General features: G+C 57.2%; 1 protein-coding gene and 1 pseudogene across 1 annotated transcript in view; both read left to right on the top strand.

Annotated features, from left to right (window-relative positions):
• LOC143171637 (scavenger receptor cysteine-rich type 1 protein M130-like) overlaps positions 1-24,722 on the top strand; it is an 82,603-nt gene that overhangs the window by 7,535 nt on the left and 50,346 nt on the right.
• LOC143171616 (polyunsaturated fatty acid lipoxygenase ALOX15B-like) lies at positions 6,270-24,423 on the top strand (annotated as a pseudogene).

Genomic DNA, 24,722 nt, shown 5'->3' with positions numbered 1-24,722 from the left:
TGGGAGCAGAGGGGAAACAGCTGAGGACCTGCCACTGGCAGCACTCTGGGCAGTGCTGGAGTGGGCTCTGGGTCAGGGGAGATGCCAGGAAGAACGTGGGGCAGCAGGGTCCATACTCGTGGTTTCAGACCCCCAGGCTGTTCCTCTGCCCAACCCTGACCTCCCCATGGCAGGGCACGTGCCATGCTCTGGATCCATGGGGCAGAGAGGGGGAAGCTCCAGGGGGAGAGGAAAAGCGGGAGCTGCTCCAAGCTGAGCACCAGGGACCTGACCCAGGGGCCAGAGGGGCAGAAGGTCTGTCTCTGAAGGGACGGTGCAAGGGTGTCACTGCCCCAGATCATCTCCATGGAGACATTGCCCTCACTGAGGAAGCGGCAGCGGTGACCGAACAGCGCAGCGGGTCTGTGTTGTGGGGACAGCCCTGGGCTGGCCCAGGGGAACAGGGCTGGGGGAACAGAGCAGGATTCTGTCCCCTCTTTGCCTGTCCCTGAGCCAGCCCTGCCTCTATCCGCAGGCTCCGAGCGCGCTTGGGAGCCCTTCCCTGAGGCCGTGTATGAGGAGATCGGTTACAGCCCAGTGTGGGAGAAGCAGGCAAGGTTCAGCGGCACAGGTGGGTGTGGGTCCCTCATGGGGGGGCACATGTGCAGAACTCTTTCCCCTGGCCCTCACCTGGGGCTGACCCACTGCAGCCCCCTGGCCCATGGAGTTGGGGTCTGTGGGTTCTGTGGGGAGAGCAGCCAGGTCCTGGGCCTGGGAGAGAAGCTTCCTCCCCACCAGCTCTGCCCATCCCAGCCGGGGACAGCCCCTCTCTGCCTGTCCCTGCACCCCTATGTGACACCTGAGGGGTGAGGGAAGGGGCTGTCCCCAGGCATCTCTGGGAGGCCCTTTGAGACAGGGTTGATCCCAGGGGAGCAGGGTGAGTCCTGAGCCCTCCTCCCCACTCAGCCCTGGCTCCGTGGGTCCCCCGTCCCCAGCAGCACTGACCACAAGCCAGGTGAGCAGAGCGCACTCCCATAACACCCACTGTGCCTCTCTCCAGGCTCCGATTCAGAGGGGTCCCTGACCAAGCTGCAGCCCTACCCCAGGGACAGTGAGGAGGAGGATGGTCCACGTTCAGCACCAGGTAACAGGGGCAGGAAGGGGTTGATGTCCTGTCCCTGCAGACATGTGATGGACAGCAATGTCACTGAGTGTCACCGTCAGAGCTGGGGAGCACACTGGGTGTGTCCTGTGGTGCTGCCAACACCGGTGTCTGAGCCCCATGTCCCTGCGCATCCTCCCATCCTCTGCTCTGCAGGGTGTATCTTCTCACTCTCACCAGCTCCCCTCTCCTTTCAGATGTCCCTGTCCTGCTCGGAGGAGACCCAGCAGATGGCTATGATGATGCCAGGGAAGTTTCTGACCCTGGGGAGGATCCTTCCCCTGGGCAGGGAGACTGGGAAATGCCCAGGGCGCCAGAGGAGGGAGCAGGGCCCAGGGATGCTCCCGGAGGTGAGAGGGAAAGATAGCGCTACCGGTTCCTGGGGTGCCATCCCTGGTGCTGGATGAATCGCTGCTGTACTGAGAGCCCAGCCTCCTGGGATGGGGGAACCTGCCCTGGGAATTTTTCCTTGGGGGGACCAGGAGGTGGGAGAGAGACCTGAACATCTCAGGACTAGTGAGGAGACGGGAGGCTGGAGATCTACAGAGCAGGAGAGGCACCCCATGGGGTGAACGTGCAATGGCCTGCCTTGCTGCTTGCAGGGGCAAACCTGCGCTCCCAGAGAAGTGCTGGGGCCCCTGGAGCTGAGGGAGATGCCTGGTCCCTGTCCCCAGAGAGCATGGGCTATGACGATGCTGAAGAGGTGTCTCTGGCGCATCGCCCTGAGGACATAAAGGTTGCGATACCAGCGGACAGTGCACAACAGTCCCTGATGCCCAGAGCAGGAGAGCCCGTCCCTGCCGTGCAGCTGGGTGCAGCCGGGAGGGAGGAGAGGACTGTGCAGCTGGGAGAGCCGTGAGCACCAGGGAACTGTTTCCCTTTTCCCACGGGCAGCAGAAACAGCTGGGCATGTCCTCTATTTGTATTATGCTGTTTTTACGCTGTGCCTCCATATTTGTTCTTAATAAAAGTCTTTGGGGGTTTGAGCCAGAGCTGGTGCTTGCCTGCCCAGGTGTCGGGGTGTCTCCCTGAGGCTGACTGGGGGGGAGCAGAGCACAAAGACATGGTGGAGGGGAATGGGCACATCTCGGGACAGCAGGCTCAGGGTCAGGCTGTGGGGCTGCGAGAGCCCATGGTTCCAGGGGAATATTCCTGCTGATATTTCCATCTTGCCAGCAAAAGTTTCCAACAAAAATGGCTCTCTGCAAGGTCCCGTGATGCACCCCAGCAGGAACGCCCATCTCCTCACCTCGGGGTTCCCCAGTTGCTCTTTCCCCCAGGACCATGCTGGTCCCACGACAGAGCTGCCATGTTGGGATGAGGCCTGGGTTGTGGCCCCACAGAAGTGAGCCCTAAGGTGGCCGTGGTGCCTTGAACACCCCAGCCAGCCACAGGGGGGATCACGGCCCACGGCTCATCTCCCACAGCGGTTAGGAGGCAGCTGTCCTCCCCACTGCCTCGGCACAGGGTACAGAGCCACTTGCTGGGGAACACGGGCCTGGGATTGCCCCTTCAATGACTCTGCCAGGACTCCAGTCTCCATGGGCTGTTCCTGCTGCCTTGGGGGTCCTTGCAGACCCCGAGCACTTCTATCACAGCCCCAGAGCTGCCTTCCTTCCTGGGCAGGGGCATTAAGGCCCCATGGCAGCCCTGGGAACCCCTCCTCCTGCTGCGCTCCTACCTCCACCCCTGCCCTCCTGCTGCCTCGCCAGGGGTGACAGTGTCGGTTTGTGTCGGGGAGTACCTGTGTGCAGGTGCAGGGGGGATGGGAGTGGGGGGGGTTGGTGGGGGCACCTTTCCCTCAGCGTTGTGGGAGGCAGATGAGGGAGAGGCCAGGGGGAGGGAGAAAGGATCCCTGTGAGACGTGGACTGGAACCCATAGCCGCCATCCAGCCCCTGGCCTGGAGAAGGGCCTGCCTGGGAGGGTGCTAACGTGGGCACATTTCCATGGCAGAGGGTATTTTCTGTCCCTCCCCTAATGCAGGCACTGCTGGGAGTTGAGCCAGGGTCCCTCTCCCTCGGCTGGGGCGTTCACCTGTCCCAGCTCCCATGGGCAGAGAAACCTTTCACACAGGAGCTGTGTGGGGAGAAGGGTTTGACACTTGGGCAGGAACCTGGAGCCTAAACTGCCCTCCCTGCTCCTGCTGTTGGGTCTCCACAGCCCTCCAGCTCTTCCCCGGTGGGCTTCTCTGCTGCAGGCTGGAAGGTGCGTTGGGTGTCCACAGCAGGGCTCCCCACGAGGAGCAGCCGCAGGTCACTGCAAAGAGCAGGATCTGGCCCTAGAGCAGAAGAGGGGAGGAGGCAGCCGTCACCAACAGCCTGTGCCATGACAGCGTTGGCCCATTCCCTGCTGGGAGCTCCTCCACCCCTGGGGTGACCCTGTGGGGGTCTGGGGGGAGCCCAGGCTCACACACTCCTTTGCCCTGGTCTCTAGAGGTTTCCTGCTGGCAGCCCCTGGCCCCGGAGCCAGCCCCTTCCTCCCCAGCTCTGGGCCCACCTCTCCCTGTGGACATGCAGGGCTGGAGCCTGCCCCGGTGGGCGTTTCCCAGGGGATGGAGGCTGTGTTTGCAGTGCCCATGTGCGTCACCCATCACCTTGGGGGTCTTACCCTAGGAAGGCTACTCTCTCCCATGGCCTTTCCCAGCGTGGGGCAGCAGTGCAGAGGGTTGGGCTCTCACCATCAGGCCCCTCATGTAGGTCCTCAGGAGCTGCAGGAGCCTGCACAGATCTGGGGCACAGATGATCCCGCACTGCTGCAGAGAATGAACCCAGCCTGCAGGGCCAGACTGGTCAGGCCCCAAATGCCTTGAAATGGGCTCTTTCTGCTCAGGTGTGCTGCCCCTCACCCACACCCAGGGCCTGGCTCTCATTTCCCTGAGGAGGAGGAGGAGGCAAACCTCTGCCAGGTGCCAGAGTAAGGGAGAAATACTACACCTGCGGGAGGGCAGAGCTGGTGGGGAGGTGGCATGGGACAGACACTGGGCTTTTCTCCCCTGTCCCTGCCTGGGGTGGCTTGAATCTGCAGGTCAGTGTCCATACTGGCGCCCACCGTCCTGTGTTCAGAAGATATCCCCACAACCCCCCTTCTTCTTTGCTTCACTTTTATACCTTATTTCTCTGAATCTGGGCTCACTGTTCCCAGGGGCTGGGCACCCTGCAGTGAAACATTGGGTCTCACACCCCGTTTTGGTTGCAGAGGTTTTTGTCAGAGGAGCAGCCGAGGCACCATCTCCTTGCCCTCCCCACCTCTGCACAGCTGTGGACAGGCCTGTGCTTCCCTGTTCCCACTGACATGGGGTGGACAGAGCCACCAACCCCCCCAGGAACAAGAGGTGGGTGCCGGCCCCACCAGTTCCACCTCTGCAGAGCTATGCCTGACCTCAGCAGCTCCGGGTTCCCTGAGCTGAGGCTCTGCTCAAGCCAGTGGTGATGGCAGAGGGAATAGGACCGGGAGACAGGGTCAGGGTAAGGAGTGTCGCTCCTCCAGCTCGGACATCCCTACCCGTTGGCACAGACAGGTACTTCCCACGTGGTATGGGATCTCCACCTGGAGACAGGACAATCTCACAGCCTTACCCCTGGAGAGCCACCAGGGCAGTGTGGCCCTGGTCCCAAAGGACACCTGGGCTGGACCAGCACCCTCACACCACCTCTCTCAGTGCAGCCAGGAAGGATTGCCAGCACCCAGTCTGCTGCTGATGTCTATCCCCTCCCTGAGGGCCACCCCTTGCCTCCAAGCAGGGCCCCTGGTTGGTGTGTGGGGTGGATCTGTGGTGCAGGGTAGTGACCTGAGCTCAGGTCCAGCACAGCTGCCTGCCTCTCCTCCAGGAGGGGGCTCAGCAGAGGCAGTGCACACAGCCCTCCTCACTCCTCAGCCAGGCCCTGGGAGGTCAGGGCAGGCCCACAGCACCTGGAGAGGAGCAGTGCCCCAGCTCCAGCACTCACCCACTTGAGGCTGGGGAGTAAGAGCAAAAGCAGCCCTGGAGATGGAAGCCAGGACCTCCCACGTGCAAAGTGGGTCCTCTTCCACTGACCTACACCCCTTTGGCACCTGCCAGCAGCAGGAACACTCTCCTCCCATGACGTGTCTATGAGAAGCACAGCCCTGTTGTCCCCTGTGTGCCTAGGTGTCCTGGGTTTGGCAGGGATAGAGTTAATTTCCTTCCCAGTAGCTGGTACAGTGCTGTGCTTTGGATTTAGGATGAGAACAATGTAGATAACGCACCGATGTTTCAGTTGTTGCTAAGTAGTACTTACACTAGTCAAGGACTTTTCAGCTTCCCATGCTCTGCGGACTGAGAAGGCTGGAGGTGCACAAGAAGCTGGGAGGGGGCACAGCCAGGACAGCTGACCCCAACTGGCCAAAGGGCTACTCCATACCATATGACGTTTTGCTCAGTACATAAACTGGGGGAAAGCTGGCCGGGGGGGCCGCTGCTCAGGGACTGGCTGGGCATCGGTCGGCGGGTGGTGAGCACTTGCATTGTGCATCACTTGCTTTGTATATTATCATTTTATTTCAATTATTAAACTGTTTTTATGTCAACCCCCCCGGGTTTTTCTCACTTCTACTCTTCCAATTCTCTCCCCCATCCCACCGCGGGGGGGTGAGGGAGCGAGTGGTTGTGTGGTGCTCAGTTGCCGACTGAGGTTAAACTGTGACACCAGTATTAGTTGCTCCACGACCTTCCTTTGGGAAAGCCCTGCCTGCCCCACAACCGCTGCTCCACAGCATGCCTTGAGCAGCCAGTGAAGTGCGGGCAGCAGCGCGGGCAGGGACACAGCAGGAGATGGAGGAGACCCTGGGGAGGCAGGAGGAGCTCCTGGACCATGGCAAACGCCCCCTCCCTTGGGCCCATGGCCACCCCCGGGGCCATCGCTTGGGTAATGTCTCCATGGCCACATCCATTGAGATTCGATATGCTGGTCGCCGGCCAATAACGGTCATCTGATAACCTCCCCTTGAGAAGGAAGGACTGGCCACCCGGCTTGTGCAACGGCCACGGGGCTTGCAGCATGCAAACCACCCAAGATGGCAGGTTTCCACCCCCAAAACCCTCACCCCTACAGGTGGTCGCTTTTTAAAGGCAGCTCTTGAATGTCGCGGCGTGTCCTTGTGCAGCTCGCCATGGCCGTCTACAAGGTGAAGGTGGCAACGGGTGACATCCTCGAAGGTGGGACCAACAACTCCATCTCCATCACCTTGGTGGGCAGCCGTGGTGAGAGGCGCCGGACAACCATCAACTACTGGTTCCTGCCGGGGACGGTGAGCGCAGGGATGGGGACACGAGTGGAGGCATGGTCATGCCGGGGGCCCCGGCATGGGTTTTACTGGAGAGGGTAAGAAAAGGGATGGGTCTTCACCAAGGTTTGGGGGGATGGTGGGAAGTGGTCCTGGGGGGATGAAGGAAGGGCTCATGGGGGGATGGAGGAAAGTGTTCTTGGGGAGGGATGGAGGAAAAGGGTTTGGTGGGGGGGAGAATAGAGGAAAGGGGTCCTGGGGACATGGAGGGAAGGATCCTGGGGGATGGAGCGAGGGGGTGGGGGTGGGGGGGGATGGAGGAAAAGGATCTTTGGGGGGGATGAAAGAAAGTGGTCTTGGGGGGTGTGGGGTGGAGGAAAAGGATCCTGGGGGGATGGTGGGAAGTGGTCTTGGGGGGGGGATGTAGGAAAAGGATCTTGCGGGGATGATGGAGGAGGGGTCCTGGGGGATGGTGGAAAGGGGTCCTGGGGGGATGGAGGAAGAGGATCTTTGGGGGATGCCCTGAAGCCCCACTCCACTGGTGGGGAATGCCCGTATCCCCCAGTGCCATGCCAGGGCAGCTGCCCTCCCACCCCAAGCCATTTCCCGCCCACCCCCCACCAGGAGAAGGACATGACCATGCGCTGCGAGCAGGACTTGGGTCGCATTGTCCTCATCCGCCTGCACAAGCGGCGGCTCTTCTTGGAGGATGCCTGGTTCTTCAGGGACATCCGCGTGATGGGCCCTGACGGCACCCTCTACCGCTTCCCCTGCTACCAGTGGCTGGAGGGGGTTACCACAGTGGAGGTCCGGGAGAGCTCGGGTAGGACTCATCCCACCCCCACCCTCCTCTGCTAGCCAGGGGTCCGACCTTGACTCCTCTCTCCTCCTTTCCAGGGAAAAAGCTGGTGGATGATGAGCTGGAGATCCTCAAGGAGCATCGGCAGCAGGAGCTGAAGGCACGGCAGGAGGCTTACCAGTGAGAGCAGGGACATAAGGATGGAGGTCCACCATGGCCAGGGTGGCCTGGCCAGCAGTGACGCTGATGTATGTCCCCCTGTCCCACCCGCAGGTGGAAGAGCTTCACCAAGGGCTGGCCCCGTTGCCTCAATGTGGGCTCCATCCTCGAGCTGGACTCCAATGCTCAGTTCTCCTGCGTGAGGGCCACCAACTTCACCGGTGTCCTCATCTTCCAGTAAGCAATACCCCAAGGTTGGGGAGGACCTGGATGATGGGAGTGAGGAGCATCGCCAGTGCCACCCTGTCCCGGGAGGCTGGTGGTGGGGGACCAGGGAAGGAATGGTGGTTGCTGAGGTCCACCTCTGTCCCGTAGAGGGGCCTTCCACCTTCTGGCAGGGTTCCTCTTGAGACCCACCTTCTGGAAGAGCCTGGATGAGATGTGCAGCATTTTCTCCTGGACGCGGGGCAGGGAGATTGGTGGGTGCCTTGTGCGTCTTCCCCCGCCACCCAGGGCTTCCCAGGAAGTCCCTGGCTTGACATGGAGGGTGGGCAGTTCAGCGCTGATGTCCAGCCACCCCCTCAGTCCCCGACTACGCGGCCAGGCACTGGCGAGAAGATGACTTCTTCAGTTACCAGTTCTTCAATGGCAACAACCCCATCACCATTCAGCACTGCGTGATGCTGCCGGCCTAATTCCTGGTGACGCTGGAGATGGTGGCCGGTTCTTTGGGTGGTGGCACCAACCTGGGCAAGGAGATGCAAGAGGGTCAGATCTTCATCGTTGGACTATGAGGTGCTGGAAGGCATTGCGGCCAGCACCATCCACAGGCGCTGGCAGCACATCGCCACCCTGCTCTGCCTGCTGCACCAGGGTGCCGACGGGCTCCTACGTGCCATCGCCATCCAGGAAGGGACGTCCCACCCCAAACCAGTGGACAACCCCACCGTGGTGGTGGAGAGGAGATGGTCCCACCACGTGGTTTGCGTCCCACAGCTCAGCCAAACACCGGGACCCACCAGCCCCATCTTCTTACAAAGCAATGCCAAGTGGGACTGGCTGTTGGCCAAGACCTGGCGCAACGCCGACTTCTACAGCCACCAGCTCCTCACCCACCCCTTGAGGACCCACCTCTTTGGGGAGGTCTTCGCCATCGCCACCCTATGCCAACTGCCCACCTGTCACCCCCTCTTCAAGGTAAGGTCCCACCTCAGCACCACCCAGTGCCCCCCGCCCCCATCTGACCGCAGTGCCCCCCCCCATACACCCACCCCAGCTCCTTAGGAGGTCCCCAGTCGTCTCCAACCTCCTGGTTTCCACCACCAGCTCCTCGTCCCCAACTTGCACTTCAACACGTTGGCCCAGAGCATCCTCATCAACCCTGGTGGCGTCATCGACAAGGTGAGCACTGGGGTCTACTGGGAGCACTGGGATGTACTGGGAGTGCTGGGGGACACTGGGGGAGCACAGAAGGCCCTGGGGGACACTAGAGAACATGGAGGGACGGAGGGCTGGGGAGCACTGGGGACAGAGGCGTATACTGGGAATACTGGGGAGGCACTGGGGGCACTAGCAAGCATGAATTGACTTGACATGGATTGAATGACAAGACAACAAAAAAAGTTTTTACAAATATATTAATGACAAGAAGAGAGCCAAGGAAAATCTCCATCCTTTATTGGATGCAGGGGGGAACATTGTCACTGAGGATGAGGAAAAGGCTGAGGTACTCAATGCCTTCTTTACCTCAGTCTTTAACAGGCAGACCAGTTATCCTCAGGGTACTCGACCCCCCGAGCTGGAAGACAGGGACGGCGAGCAGGATGAACTCCCCGTAATCCAAGAGGAAGCAGTCAATGACCTGCTACGCCACCTAGATGCTCACAAGTCTATGGGGCCGGATGGGATCCACCCGAGAGTGCTGAGGGAGCTGGCGGAGGTGCTCGCCAAGCCACTCTCCATCATTTATCAGCAGTCCTGGTTAACGGGGGAGGTCCCGGACGACTGGAGGCTTGCCAATGTGACGCCCATCTACAAGAAGGGCCGGAAGGAGGATCCGGGGTACTACAGGCCTGTCAGCCTGACCTCGGTGCCGGGGAAGATTATGGAGCGGTTCATCTTGAGGGCGCTCACAAGGCATGAACGGGACAACCAGGGGATCCGGCCTAGCCAGCACGGATTCATGAGAGGCAGGTCCTGCTTGACCAACCTGATCTCCTTCTATGACCAGGTGACCCGCCTAGTGGATGAGGGAAAGGCTGTGGATGTGGTCTACCTGGACTTCAGCAAGGCCTTTGACACCGTCTCCCACAGCATTCTCCTCGAGAAGCTGGCGGCTCACGGCTTAGACAGGTGTACTCTGCGCTGGGTCAAAAACTGGCTGGACGGCCGGGCCCAGAGAGTTGTGGTGAATGGAGTTCAATCCAGTTGGCGGCCGGTCACGAGCGGTGTTCCCCAGGGCTCAGTACTGGGGCCGGTCTTGTTCAATATCTTTATCGATGATCTGGACGAGGGGATTGAGTGCACCCTCAGTAAGTTTGCAGACGACACCAAGTTGGGTGGGAGTGTTGATCTGCTCGAGGGTAGGAAGGCTCTGCAGAGGGACCTGGACAGGGCCGGAAGGAGGATCCGGGGAACTACAGGCCTGTCAACCTGACCTCAGTGCCGGGGAAGATTATGGAGCGGTTCATCTTGAGGGCACTCACAAGGCATGAGCTTTGCCCTTCAGGACCGTCTCTCAAGGGACTCTCTCAACCAACGTCCTGAACAGGCCAAAGTCTGCCCTCCGGAAGTCCATGGTTGCGGTTTTGCCGCCCCCCCCTCCTTACTTCACCAAGAATTGAGAATTCCACCATTTCATGGTCGCTAAGCCCAAGACGGCCTCCAACCACCACATCTCCCACCAGTCCTTCTCTGTTTGTAAACAGCAGGTCAAGCGAGGCACCTCCCCTGGTAGGCTCACTTAGCAGCTGTGTCAGGAAGTTGTCTTCCACACACTCCAGGAACCTCCTAGACTGCTTCCTCTCTGCCGTGTTGTATTTCCAGCAGACATCCGCTTAGATTGGATGTGAGGAAAAATTTCTTTACTGAAAGAGTGGTTAAACATTGGAACAGGCTGCCCAGGGAAGTGGTTGAGTCCCCATCCCTGGAGGTATTTAAAAGATGAGTAGATGAGGCACTTAGGGACATGGTTTAGTGGGTGGTGGTGTTGGGTCGACGGTTGGACTTGATGATCTTAGAGGTCTTTTCCAACCTCAATGATTCTATGATTCTATGATTCTAATTGGGGGGGCTGGGGGGTTAATGGGAGCACTTAGGGGGGCATACTGGGGGCACTGGGGGGAGTACTTGGAGTACTCGTGCCCTGGAAGCACTCGGGACCACTGGGTTATACTGGGAGCACTGGGGGACACTGGGGAGCACAGAGGGCCCTGGGGGACACTAGAGAGCATGGGGCGAGGGGGCTGGGGAGCACTGAGGACAGTGGCATATACTGGGAGCACCGAGGAGCCATGGGGCAGCCGGGGGTTGGAGGGGGGGAAAGGCACCTTCTGCCCTGAGCACCCATGGGTGACCCCTCCCCACCAGGGCTCGGGGGTTACCTGTGAGGGGATGCTGCTGATCATCCAGCAAGGCTTGGAGAAGGCCACCTACACCTCCCTCTGCCTCCCTGATGACATGTGGCACTGCGGCGTGGCGCACCTCCCCAGCTACTGGGATGACGCAATGAGCCTCTGGGAAGCCATCGAGAGATGGGACAAGGGATTAGGTGGCAGCTGGTGGTGGTCCCATGGGTGCTCCATGACCTCATGGTCACCTCACCCCATGGTAGCTTCATCTCCTAGTAGTACACCTCCTCGGGTACTGCATCCCCACACCCATGGGTCCCATGGGGTGTCCCCAGGGGTGGTGGGGGGACAAGGACAGGTCCCTGATGCTCTTTGCTGTCCCCCCACCCAACCCCAGGTATCCCCTCCTCACTGCGGACGGTGGCGGAGCTCAGCAAGTTCCTCACCATGGCGGTGTTCACCTGCTCGGCACAGCACGCAGCCGTCAACAATGGGCAGGTGGGACAGGGGACCTCTGACCCCTCTGCACCCAAAAGATGTCCCCAACTGTCCCCGTTCCACGCTGGAGAGATGTTCCTCTCTGTGCGCAGGAGGGATGTCCCCATCCTGAGCCAGGGGAGGTGTCCGTGTTCCCACCTCTCTTCGTGCTTGAGGGATGTCCCCATCCATCCTGGAGGGACATCCCCACCCCAGCTCAGGAGAAGCTCCATGCCAGAAGTATGTCCCCATCCATTCCCCCCTCCATGCCAGAGGGATGTCCCCAGCCCACCGCATGAGAATGTCCCCATCCCACCTGTCCCCATGCCAGAGGGATGTCCCCCACCTCAGGAGAACGTCCCCATCTAACCCATCCCCATTCCAGAGGGGTGTCCTCTGCTGACAGTGGCCTCTCACCCTGCAGTGTGACCTGGGCGCCTTCCTCCCCAACGCCCCGTCCTCCATGCGCCACCCGCCACCGGCAGAGAAGGGCAAGGCCTTCCTCCAACACTTCCTCACCACCATCCCTGAGGTGGACACCACCACCAACATCCTGGTGGCCCTCATCCTCCCCCCCTCATCTGACCGCAGTGCCCCCCCCCCCCCAACACCCACCCTGTGGGAATGGGAGTCTCACTAACGGACGTTCCTGAGTTTGATTTTAATGAGCAAACACTGCACCACCTGGCATGACAAGGCACTTAAGCAGTAAATAACGGAGAAAGGAATGTGCAGTTGAAAGGAGAAAAACAAGATAAAGACCATGAAGGCATTTCGCATGATCAGAAAGAACGGGCCAATCTGCTAGAGCATAGATGCGCGTGAACACAAGGCTGTAACCTATCTGCAAGCGGCAGGTAGCGCGTGTCCATAGTAGTTAACTATATAAGCCCTGTTATAAGTGTAAATAAAGGAGAATGACCATACTCATATTGAGATCTGTCATTACTCCGGAATCGCAACTCCCGCTCCGTCGTCGACACTGAACAAAGGGAAACTCCGACATCTGGTAGCAGAGGATGGTTCGGCGCATATCTTCGAGACTGCGGTAAGAGCAGCGAGAGAAGGGGAGCGGGAGAAAAGCGGCTGGGAGTTGTACTATCCCGATGATCGGAGGGGGATAAGATAACGGAGCAGTCTGGCCAACTGCCTCCCAGTGAGCGACCGCTATCATGGAAACAGAGGCGGCAGCTGTGTTGCTCATAAGCATCCTCTCCAAGAGAGGGATCGAGACAACGGTAAAACAATTATGTACATTGATTAAATTAGGACAACGTTGGGGACATTTTAAGGACAGTCAAACTATTTTTTCTGACCTTGAGTGGCGAGAGCTTGGCAATACTATGTGGGAGCAGACTATCACGGGGGATGAAAAGTCAAAGAAGGAGATTAAAACAGTGCGGGAACTATGGAGGTCTGTGTCAGAGACTTTAAAAGCCATGAAAGCTGAAAGAAAGGTGGCTTGTGCAGCCGCTCAAATGCTAGCCCCAGAACCCTTGCCTGATAGACCGAAGAATACAACATCTGGACTGTTTCGGTTCTTTGGGCCGTCTGCAGTCCGAGGTATGTCGGGTACCCCCAAACGAACTGCCTTGGAAGCCAAGTATAGTGTTCTGGGGGGTGATGGCACTTCTGAACTGCTTGAAACGTACCCTCCGCTTACGGACTGCAAAGATGCAGAAACTAGCGGTAACGGGGCCCCTCTTTCACCTGAGACGGTGGCGGAAGAGCGACGACCCGGAGAGGAGGAGCGGCTGGTTCCGTTAACCCCTCCGTGGCCAACAGCCCCGCCTCTAGGAGTCTCTTCAGGTGCGTCTACTCCACCACAGGGTGACAGCAAAGAACAGAGTATGGCTGAGACTAATGAGCTCCTGAAGAAGGTAGTGCAACAGTTACAGGACTTAACAATTACAGCCCAGAGGGGAGGGATGGAGCACCTGTCCGGGGCATCAGGGGAATCCCTACCCCCTTGCCTCTCTGGACCACCAGCGACGGTTCAGCCCAGACGCTGGAGCGAAGTGGCTAGAGACGCTATGCTGGACGGGCAGTGGCAAGCGGTATCCAGCTTGGGGGCGAGTGCTTTTCCTGTGCTGCAAGAGAATAACGGCAATAAGTGGGCACCTCACGATTGGAAAATCCTACAACAAGCAAAAAACACTGTGTCCCAGTATGGGATAAAATCAGAAGCTTCACGTCAAATTGTAATCTGGATTTTTTCGGCTGACCTGATGTGCCCTGCTGACTGCCAAAACCTTATGAGGCTTTTATTGTCACCTACGCAGTATTTGTTGTGGGGGTCGGAATGGTCACGGCGGGCGGCAAGTGCTGCGGCACAGCATCAAACGCAGGGGGATCCCCTCTATGGGATTACCGCGGAAATGATAACGGGGACGGGAAGGTTTAATGATATTAATGCTCAGTTGGTTTTTCCTATTGCTTTGTTGCAGTTGTCTGCCAAACTGGCGCTAGACACCTTTTTAGCCTTACCCGGTTCGTCCACTCCATCTTTTAGTTCTGTACAGCAAGGTGCCACTGAAGCGTATAGTCATTTTGTCGATTGCTTGTGGGGGGCGATACGTGGGGAAAAAAAAAAAAAAAAAAAAAAAAAAAACCAACAAAAACCAAAAACAAAGAGTGCCTACGGTGTGTACCGTGAGTATTGTGTCAGTGTTACCATTGTGATAAGAAGTGGTGGGCCCGGTGCACGCGCGCACAAAGGTGATCTGAAACTTGCTATCTGAAAGAAATAGTGCTGTATAGAATATTAATAACCACTGGACACGAAATACAGTTCACGAAACTGCCAAATTGATTATTGTTTGTATAAAAAAAAAAAAAAACAAAAACAAACAAACAAAAAAAAAACCACAAAAAAAACCAAAAAACAAAAAAACAAAAAAAAAAAACCAAAAAAACCCAAACCAACAAAAAAAAAAAAAAAAAGGCAATTCGCCTAGAAGAGAAAATGTTGAGCCAGGCAGATGTGATCGTAATTGGGCTAATCTTAATAATCCCAGGGTCGGCAACTATACATCGCATTAACCCAAGGGAAAATATGTGGGTAACCTGGGCAAATAAAACAGGACAGCCCGCGTTTTGCCTTTCCCTCGCCTCAGCAACTGAGCCGTTTAGGACTTGTTTGTTAGGTATGCCTGGATATAAGGAAGGTGACTTTGCCAGGTTCAGTACTGGCAGTTGTACTAATGTGACTGCAACTAGCAACTGTAGTGCTAACTTGATAAAAGGATTAAATCACTCGCTACCCTGGAATCCCCAGGAGTTGGAACTATTAGGGTCGATGCGAGTTGGAAATACATCTAAAAATTGGACTCAGACATGTTTTATATTTGGGGGACCCCTACAGACGGGTATCCACTTCTACCAGGCAAGAAATTGGACAGGGTGGACTAATGTCACCTCTCACGCATCTTACTACAAGTATCAGGATGCGGGCGATTTTTGTGGTACCAATGACAGTGGTAATAGCTATGCTTTAGGAGCGGCTGGAGCGGAAACAAAGGGAGGAATAGGGATCTGGAACAATGGTACCCCAAAGGCGTTGCCCCCACAGGTATTTTTAATATGTGGGGACAGGGCCTGGCAGGGTATCCCAGCAAATGCTGTAGGAGGGCCATGCTACTTAGGAAAATTGACCCTGCTGGCTCCGGGACAAAATTGGTGGAAAACCATAACAAGAAAAGGGCAACAACAAAGACGAAAAAGAGCCGCCACGGGTCTTTCCCCAGACTGTCGTGATGACGTAATTCTGCCTAGCGACACCGAAAAGGTCTTCCTTTCACTATTTGTACCAGGCGCTGCAGCTGCGAGGGCCCTAAATGAGGTAGGGAAATTAGCTTGTTGGGCTAAAAAGCAGGCTGATGTGACAACAGAGCTTATTGAAAAATTACTTGCAGATCAGGATACCTTCCATCATGCGATTTTACAGAATAGAGCTGCTATTGACTTTCTGTTACTAGCACAAGGACATGGGTGTGAGGATTTTGAAGGGATGTGTTGTATGAATCTGTCTGACCATGGGGAGTCAATCCACAAACAGCTACAATGGTTAAAGGACCACACCAAGAATATTCAACAAGATCACGGGTTATTCGATACCTGGCTTAAGAATATATTTGGGGAACTGCCATCTTGGATAATAAGTTTAATAAAAGAAAGCTTACGCATTTTAATTGTTATATTAGTAATAAGTATATGCTCTTGTATAATTTTTAGCTGTGTGAAGAAAGCAATTATGAAAATTGTTAATCAAGTCTGGGTTGCTCAAAAACAAGAAGGGGGAATTGTGGAGGAGTGGCTGGTACAGCAGGGGCACGATCTAGTATCCATGAGCAACCCATGTTTTTAACAGTAGCAGGGATATGCTGACAAAGACGGCTGGTGACCTTGACCATCCTTCCCTGAGCAGAAGAAGGAGCCTCACTACGTGATGAACAACAACAGCGGAACAACACCCGGGATAAGGAGGAGGCAGAGATCGGCGGGACCAGCCGGCAGCTACCGATGAGAAGGGTGTTGTGAACGCGTGGACAGCTGTGATTAACCAATTACAGGTTGTTATGAAGAGCGTGTCCGAAGGTGTTGTGAGTGCGTGGACAGCTGTGATTAACCAATTATAGGTTGTTATGAAGAGCGTGCCCAGCCACCCCATCCGTTCTGATGAATGATGGGGGAGTGACCGGGGAGAAAGACCCCCTGGCTGCTGCGTTTGCAGACTTGCGGGTATCAGACAGCTCCTCCTCGTGGCTGGTTAAAAGGACTAGCCAAGCTAAGAGGGATATGTGTAATAGTATTTATATGCATTTTTGTTTTGTGTACCCTGTTTGTTGCAATGTATACGAAAAATGATTGAAAGATCGGTTTCAGCAGTGTTTCTAGTAAAACAAAAAGGGGGAGATGTGGGAATGGGAGTCTCACTAACGGACATTCCTGAGTTTGATTTTAATGAGCAAACACTGCACCACCTGGCATGACAAGGCACTTAAGCAGTAAATAACGGAGAAAGGAATGTGCAGTTGAAAGGAGAAAAACGAGATAAAGACCATGAAGGCATTTCGCATGATCAGAAAGAACGGGCCAATCTGCTAGAGCATAGATGCGCGTGAACACAAGGCTGTAACCTATCTGCAAGCGGCAGGTAGCGCGTGTCCATAGTAGTTAACTATATAAGCCCTGTTATAAGTGTAAATAAAGGAGAATGACCATACTCATATTGAGATCTGTCATTACTCCGGAATCGCAACTCCCGCTCCGTCGTCGACACTGAACAAAGGGAAACTCCGACACCACCCCAGCTCCTTAGGAGGTCCCCAATCGTCTCCAACCTCCTGGTTTCCACCACCAGCTCCTCGTCCCCCACTTCCACTTCAACACGTTGGCCCAGAGCATCCTCATCAACCCTGGTGGCATCATTGACAAGGTAAGCACTGGGAGCACTGGGATGTACTGGGAGTGCTGGGGGGCACTGGGGGAGCACAGAAGGCCCTGGGGGACACTAGAGAACATGGAGGGACAGAGGGCTGGGGAGCACTGGGGACAGTGGGGTATACTGGGAATACTGGGGAGGCACTGGGGGCACTAGCAAGCATGAATTGGGGGGGCTGGGGGGTTAATGGGAGCACTTAGGGGGGCATACTGGGGGCACTGGGGGGAGTACTTGGAGTACTCGTGCCCTGGAAGCACTTGGGACCACTGGGTTATACTGGGAGCACTGGGGGACACTGGGGAGCACAGAGGGCCCTGGGAGACACTAGAGAGCATGGGGCGAGGGGGCTGGGGAGCACTGGGGACAGTGGCATATACTGGGAGCACCGAGGAGCCATGGGGCAGCCGGGGGTTGGAGCGGGGGGAAAGGCACCTTCTGCCCTGAGCACCCATGGGTGACCCCTCCCCACCAGGCCTCGGGGGTTAACTGCGAGGGGATGCTGCTGATCATCCAGCAAGGCTTGGAGAAGGCCACCTACACCTCCCTCTGCCTCCCTGATGACATGTGGCACCGCGGCGTGGTGCACCTCCCCAGCTACCACTACCGGGATGACGCAATGAGCCTCTGGGAAGCCATTGAGAGATGGGACAAGGGATTAGGTGGCAGCTGGTGGTGGTCCCATGGGTGCTCCATGACCTCATGGTCACCTCACCCCATGGTAGCTTCATCTCCCTGGGCAGGACCTCCTCGGGTACTGCATCCCCACACCCATGGGTCCCATGGGGTGTCCCCAGGGGTGGTGGGGGGACAAGGACAGGTCCCTGATGCTCTTTGCTGTCCCCCCACCCAACCCCAGGTATCCCCTCCTCACTGCGGACGGTGGCGGAGCTCAGCAAGTTCCTCACCATGGCGGTGTTCACCTGCTCGGCACAGCACGCAGCCATCAACAATGGGCAGGTGGGACAGGGGACCTCTGACCCCTCTGCACCCAAAAGATGTCCCCAACTGTCCCCGTCCCATGCTGGAGAGATGTTCCCCTCTGTGCGCAGGAGGGATGTCCCCATCCTGAGCCAGGGGAGGTGTCCGTGTTCCCACCTCTCTTCGTGCTTGAGGGATGTCCCCATCCATCCTGGAGGGACATCCCCACCCCAGCTCAGGAGAAGCTCCATGCCAGAAGTATGTCCCCATCCATTCCCCCCTCCATGCCAGAGGGATGTCCCCAGCCCACCGCATGAGAATGTCCCCATCCCACCTGTCCCCATGCCAGAGGGATGTCCTCTGCTGACAGTGGCCTCTCACCCTGCAGTGTGACCTGGGCGCCTTCCTCCCCAACGCCCCGTCCTCCATGCGCCACCCGCCACCAGCAGAGAAGGGCAAGGCCTTCCTCCAACACTTCCTCACCACCGTCCCTGAGGTGGACACCACCGCCAACATCCTGGTGGCCCTCATCCTCCTCAGCTCATGCCTCAGTGACGTGGTGAGTCTGGCCCCACCATCACCATGCCCTCCCCAAAACGGTGGCTCTGTGGGGCTGAGGAATCCCAGGAGATGCCCCACAAGGGCATGGGTGCACATCACCACCTTGGGTATCCCCAAGCCCAGGGTGGTGGCCACCATCGCTCTACAGCTACCACGGGGCCAGAGACCCCCAGATGGCTTGAGACACCTCAGTCAAGTGCTTGAACCTGATGGGTCCCCATCCCTGTCTCCCAGATACTCCTGGGACAGTACCTGGAGGAGCGCTTCACAGAGGTGGAACCCCACTGGCTCATCAGGGCCTTCCAAGGGCAGCTGGAGGAGATCCAGGACTGCATCGAGGAGAGGAACCACTGGGCCAAGCTGAGATACAACTACATGAACCCCCTGAAGACCGAGAACAGCATCTCCGAGTGCCCCCACACCCCCAGAACCCCACACCTGGCCACCCCCAGCACTCATCACCTGCGCACCCAGCACACCCACCACCCAGCACCTGGATGCCCCCAGCACCCACCAGCCCCCCAGCACCCAGCACCCCCTGCCCTGCTTCTCACCCCCAGCCCCTCAATAAATGCCAGCTGTCAATCAAACCCTCTCTGATGGGGGGCGGCTGAAAACCTGAGGACCCCCCCCAACACCTCCCCAGAGGCCCCCACCCAGAGAGGGAGTTGGGGGGGCAACTGGGAGACATGATGGGGTGCCCAGTGCTCCCACTGCCCCTCAGTGCTCCCCAGTCTTCCCGGTGCTCCCAGTGCCCCCAGTGCCCCCAGTGTTCCCCAGTTTCCCCCCTGCTCCCAGTGCCCCCCACTGCTCCCCAGTGCTCCCAGTACCCCTCAGTGTACCCCACTCTCCCCAGTGCTCCCAGTGCCCCTCGCGGCTCCCCTGTGCTCCTCAGTCCCCCCATTGCCCCTCAGTGCTCCCCAGTCTCCCCAGCGCTCCCAGTGCCCCTCACTCTCCCCAGTGCCCCCCAGCACTCCCCAGTGCTCCCAGTGTCCCCCGTGCTCTCCAGTCTCCCCAGTGCCCCTCAGTGTTCCCAGAACTCCTCCCAGGCATCTCCAGAAGCATTTTGGTTTCTTCTGGAGACTGGGGAATTCCCTGGCAGCGGCCCCCAACTCTTCTGACGTAACTACTGGGACAGCAGTGTGTGTGTTGGGGGAAAGTCCACGCCCAGTAGCTCCGTGGGAATTCTCACAGGCATCCCCAGGGGTGTGTTGGCCTCCTCTGGAGACAGGTGAAGCCCTGGGGAGCAGCCCTAGACCCCTGCAAGGCAGCTACCCAAGGTGTTTTATCCATGTTGGGAGAAGGACCATGCTCCACAGCTCCTTCGGACTCCTCCCAGGCAGTTTAGGAATGTTCTGGCCTCCCCTGGAGACAGCTGAATTTTGCAGGTAGCACTCCAGGGAAGCCACCCGAGGAATTTTGTGCATGTTGGAGGCATGTCCATGCTCTGTCCCTTGCTGGGACTCCTCCCAGGCAGCTTGGGTGTGTTTTGTCCTTCCCTGGAGATGGCTGAAGTCCAGTGTAGGAGCTGCCTATGACTCCTAGGCAGTTACCTGAAGAGTTGTGTCGATGTTGGAGGCAGGTCCATGCCCTGTAGCTCCCTGGAACTCCCCTCAGGCATCTCCGGGAGCATTTTGGCTTCTTCTGGAGACAGGAGAATTCCCAGGTAGCAGCCCCAGACTCTTCTAAGGTAACTACCCAAAGAGCATTGTGTATGTTGGGGGAAAGTCCGTACCTGGTAGCTCCCCCGGATGTTCAAGGCTTCGGTGTAAACCCCCGAGTACGAACGGAGGAGGGGAGAAAGGGTCTTCAGAGGCTGCAGTCATGAACGGTTTTCTTCCCAGGGGCTCTGGTGCTTTTTGGGCAGAAAACTCTCCCTGAAGCTCTTCCTCCTGAAAGGGCTGTTATGCTCTGTACCTCCTGCTTCCTTTTGGATCATTCTTACAAAAACAATTGTGGTTGGGCTTTTTTGGGGGTGTTTTTTCCCTTCTCTAGGATGTGAAATGCCTCTGTTTTGGAGGAAAGCAACCCTTTCCCTCCTCATGAGGAGCTGGGGAGGCTGTTGGGGATGGGGTGGAACACGGGGAGCCCGCACCTTCCTTTCTGGGAGACCCTCAAATGGAAGCGGCCAGAGCTGGCAGCCCCACCGAGTCCTTAGCATCCAACAGACGGAATGGACCATGGTGCTGCCAGCCCTGTGGCTCCCACCACGTTGCCCCCGCCCCCCCAGCTGCTTCAGCCATTCATCCTCCCCAAAACCTTCTACCTCCGAGGTAGGGACCGACCCCAATCCCTGCAGCCTGGGGACACTCTCTGGGGAAGGAGTGGAGGTCACCAGCTCTCCCACGCAGGTCTGCAGGTGGCTCCGTGCGGCGGCTGCTTTGACCCCCACGTCATCTGCATGGAGGGGAGAAACGCCGACCTGCCTCTGCCGGCCACCTTCGCGCTCGGCCACGGCGGCGCTTCTCCACCAGGTACTGCCCTGTGGGTGTCCCACCCCCCCAGCCTCGGAAGCCCCCAGCACCCCCCAGGGCCAACAGTAGCTCATCCTGACCTGCAACCATCACGCAGAGCGGTGGTCCCAGCCGCCCCACTGCTGCTGCCCTCCCTCCGCAGCTGCCACCACGTCGCCGGGTAGATCACACAGCTCAGCCTCTCCAGCACGACCACCCCCTGCGGGAGCACCTCAGGGCAGTGCCATCCCCCAAGGAACGGAGGTCCCCATGGACATTAGCAGCCCCCTGGGCAGTAACATCCCATCAGGCATCAATGACCCCATGGATGGTGGCACCACCCTGGGCGGTGACATCACCCATGGCAGTGATGAGCCCATAGCAACATAATATAGTAGTTTTGATGGGACCTTTCCTCTTGTTTTTTTTCCATTAAAAGCCAGTTCTCTGGAACCGCTCCGTGCCTGCCTGGGAGGTGGGGGGGAGCACAGGGGGCACCGGGAAACGGCACCCAAGAGCTGCAAAAGCCCCCCTGAGCCCCAGATCAGAGCCGGCGAGCCCCGAAGGGCAACCAAGCCATCCCCAGGGCCGTGTCACTGCCAGCGGGGCAGGCAATGGCAGGAGGGACTCCCCTGTCCCCTTCCCCAGGGGAAGGAGCCCTTTGGTGGGGGAGCCAGGACAGACGGGTCCCTGCAGGAATCACGGACATGGTCCCACGCAGAAAGCAGCACTGACGCCCCCCCGGGACAAGGACAGACCTGGGGGTCTCAGGGACATGACAACAAGGGCTGCAGTGCCTCCATCTTGAAAGCAACCACTGGGGACAGGGCTCGATGCAAAGCCCTTCAAACCGTCAAGACGCCCTTCCTCGGGTCCCACCGCACTCAGCTCCAGAGCCCGGCTTTGCCTCACTGCCGCAGCAAAATAACCCCAGATCACCCCAAGAATGCCGAGGGAGGGAGCTGCCGGCAAAAATGCAAAAAGTATTTGCAACCGCAGCAGCTCATGCAAGGTAGAGCCCTGCACCACAGCAGCAGGTGTTTCTTTTCATGCTCTGATAGTGTAGCAGTTGGGATGAACTTCCGAGGGCTTTTCTTGGTGGAGATGGGCAACGTTCACACGCTGCCTGGCATTTCTCCACCACCCAAGTCCTGCTGGCAGAGCTGACATGCGTGGTCTGCAGGATGATGACGCAAGTGGGGAGGAGCACACAGCCCCTGTTAGCTCTCCCACGAGGGTGCAGCCTCAGCGCAGAGAAGGGAACAGAATGGGACCCCCCCCCAAAGCATTTTAAAAAGCACAGTTGCCCAATGTAAGCCAGGCCATGCTTGCAGGAGCACACGGGGAACAAATGCGTTTAGGGGAGGTGGGTTCAAGGGTGGGGCCGTGGGGGAGAGGACGGGTTGGCTTTGATGAAGCCTGTCACTCCCGGGCAGCTTTCCACGGACGGCAGCTCTTGCTTGGCTGATGCTCGCACGCCGTGATGCCAAAAATCACGTGACATGCCATTAAAATAACAAACATGCCCTGCCCCAGCCTGCAAGGGCCTGTGCCCACGGGCCTGGTGGAGGTTTGGGGCGCACCGGTGGGCTGAGGCTGGGAGAAGTTGTGGCAGCAGTGGGCAGCTCTAACCCGGTATTTCAGCATGCCAGGAAAAACCCCACTGTGCCAGGAGATAAGCCCCCAAAACACACCGTTCCCCCCGCACAGGGCTCCTGGCCCAGCTCTGAACTCCTGTGGGAGACACAGGGCCCAGGCAGGTGCCACCCTCCGGGACGTCCCCAGCTGTCATTCATACGCTGCCCCCAGCCCTGGAGGGGGACAATTTCAGACATACAATTTCAGGTGCAGTTGCTGATGGAGATGCCATTGAAGATGCAGACACCACTGCAAGGACCACTGGAGATGCAGATGCCATGTCAGACAGCACTTCAGATGAAGATACCATTGCAGGTGCAAGTACCGTTACAGGCACCATTGCGGATGGAGATGCCGTTGAAGATTCGGGCATTGATGCCACTGGAGATGGCATTGCAGATGCAGATACCACTGCAGATGGCCTTGCAGATGCAAGTACAATTTCAGATGCAATTGCCTTTAGAGCTGCTCTTGAAGATGCTGAAGCCATGGCAGACCCCCAGTTCAGATGCAGGTACTCCCTGTACCTTCAGTGGTGTGTCCATCACTACCTGTATGTGTAATGGCACCTCTCTCTGTAATGGTTCCCCTCTCAGGAACGAGATCGGTGTCTGTGTCTGTATCTATAGGTGTAATGGAATGTGCACTCGTGTCTGTGGCTGGTCTTGTGGCTGTAATTGTATGTGTAATTCTGCCTGTATCTATGAGCGCACCTGCAATTGCATGTGTAATGGTGCCTGTGGCTGTACTTGTATCTGTAATGGCAGGTTTATCGTGTCTGTATCTGCCCTTGTATCTGCCGTTGCATCTGCAATTGAATCGGGATCTTCCTCACGGTATTGCTGTCTGTGGCTGTAGCTGAAAAGGCATTGTCAAGGCTATCTGCAACGGCAGCTGCATCTGCAATGCCATCTGCAGCTGCAAAGGCATCTGCATCTGCAATGGCATTTGTAATGCTATGGGTGTCTGCAGTGGCCTCTGCATCTTCATTGGTACCTGCAGCTGCAATGGCATCTGCCTCTCCTATTGTGTCTGCACCTGACTTTGCATCAGCAATGGCCTCTGCTGTGGTTTCTACAGTCGTATGTGCAGCTGCAGCAGTATCTGCATCAGAAATGGCGTCTGCAGCTGCAGCAGTATCTGCAACGGCATCTGCATCTGCACTGGTATTGGCTTTGGCGTCTGCATCTGCATAATTATCAGGAATGGTATGTGCATCAGAATCAGCATTGCTACCTGCATCTGCAGGGGTAGCTGCAATGGTACCTGCATCTCCAAATTGGTCTACGTCTGCAGTGGCATCAGCATCTCCACTGGGATCTCCATCTGCAATCTATGCTGACCTGCAACGCTCTCTGCAATCGTATTTGCCCCTGGAATGACATCTGCAACGGCACCTGCATCCGTAATGGTATATGCGTGGGGGTGTGAAATGCAATAGCATCTGCAATATCCTCTGCATCTGCTCCGGTCCCTGCATCTGCACTGCTATCTGCCACGGCATCTGCACGAGTCATGGTATCTGCATCTGCTATGATGTCAGCATCTGAAATGGCATCAGTAACGCCACCTGCAGTGGTGTATGCAATGGTATTTGAGAGTGAAGTGGTATCTGCAATGGGATCTGCAATGACACCTGCAAGGGCATCAGCATCTGCAATGCTATTAGGAATGGATCATCCATCTGCAAAGGTATCTGCAGTGGCATCTGCATCTCCAGCGGTATCTCCATCTCCAGTAGTACGTCCACCTGCAATGCTCTCTATTGGTATTTGCATCTGAAGAGAGGTGTGGGGTTTTCCCTCAGATGGCCAAAACCAAATGATTGGAAAACACAGGATGGGTTGCAATGCCTGTCAGGTCATAATAAATTAATAGAAGGTCGAGAGAAAGAGAGGTGCTGCGATGACAGATGGTGAATTTCACAACCTGCCTCATACCCAGAGGCTCAAGCTCCGCACACTCTATGCTCCTGTGTGGCAGGTGGCTTTCTGCAGCAATGCTGCTCATCAGGCAGTGTTAAAGACATCAATGCCCGACTCTCCTCCAGCACGAGCTGCCCACTGAGCCAAAGCACCCGGAGGACAGGGGCAGCGAGGCCACTGGTACGGCCGAGGCTGCCCGCGGGCTGTCGGGGCCTCCTGGGGGGAGCTGGTAGTTTCCTCGAATTACTTGGAAGAGTGAAGCAATTTGCGACAGGTGCACTTTTGAGACAGGCATTTCTGCTCTAAGGAGAGTAACCAAAATTAGCCACTCCCTTACTGTTCACAGTCCCATTCTACACACAGACCCCTTCAGCAGCAAAGCTGGCTGCAGACTCCT

This window comes from Aptenodytes patagonicus, chromosome 29 (assembly GCF_965638725.1).
Source record: "Aptenodytes patagonicus chromosome 29, bAptPat1.pri.cur, whole genome shotgun sequence".
In the NCBI taxonomy this organism is placed as follows: Eukaryota; Metazoa; Chordata; class Aves; order Sphenisciformes; family Spheniscidae; genus Aptenodytes; species Aptenodytes patagonicus.
Note: the sequence above shows the minus strand (reverse complement) of the source record. Positions and strands in the feature narration are given on the sequence as shown.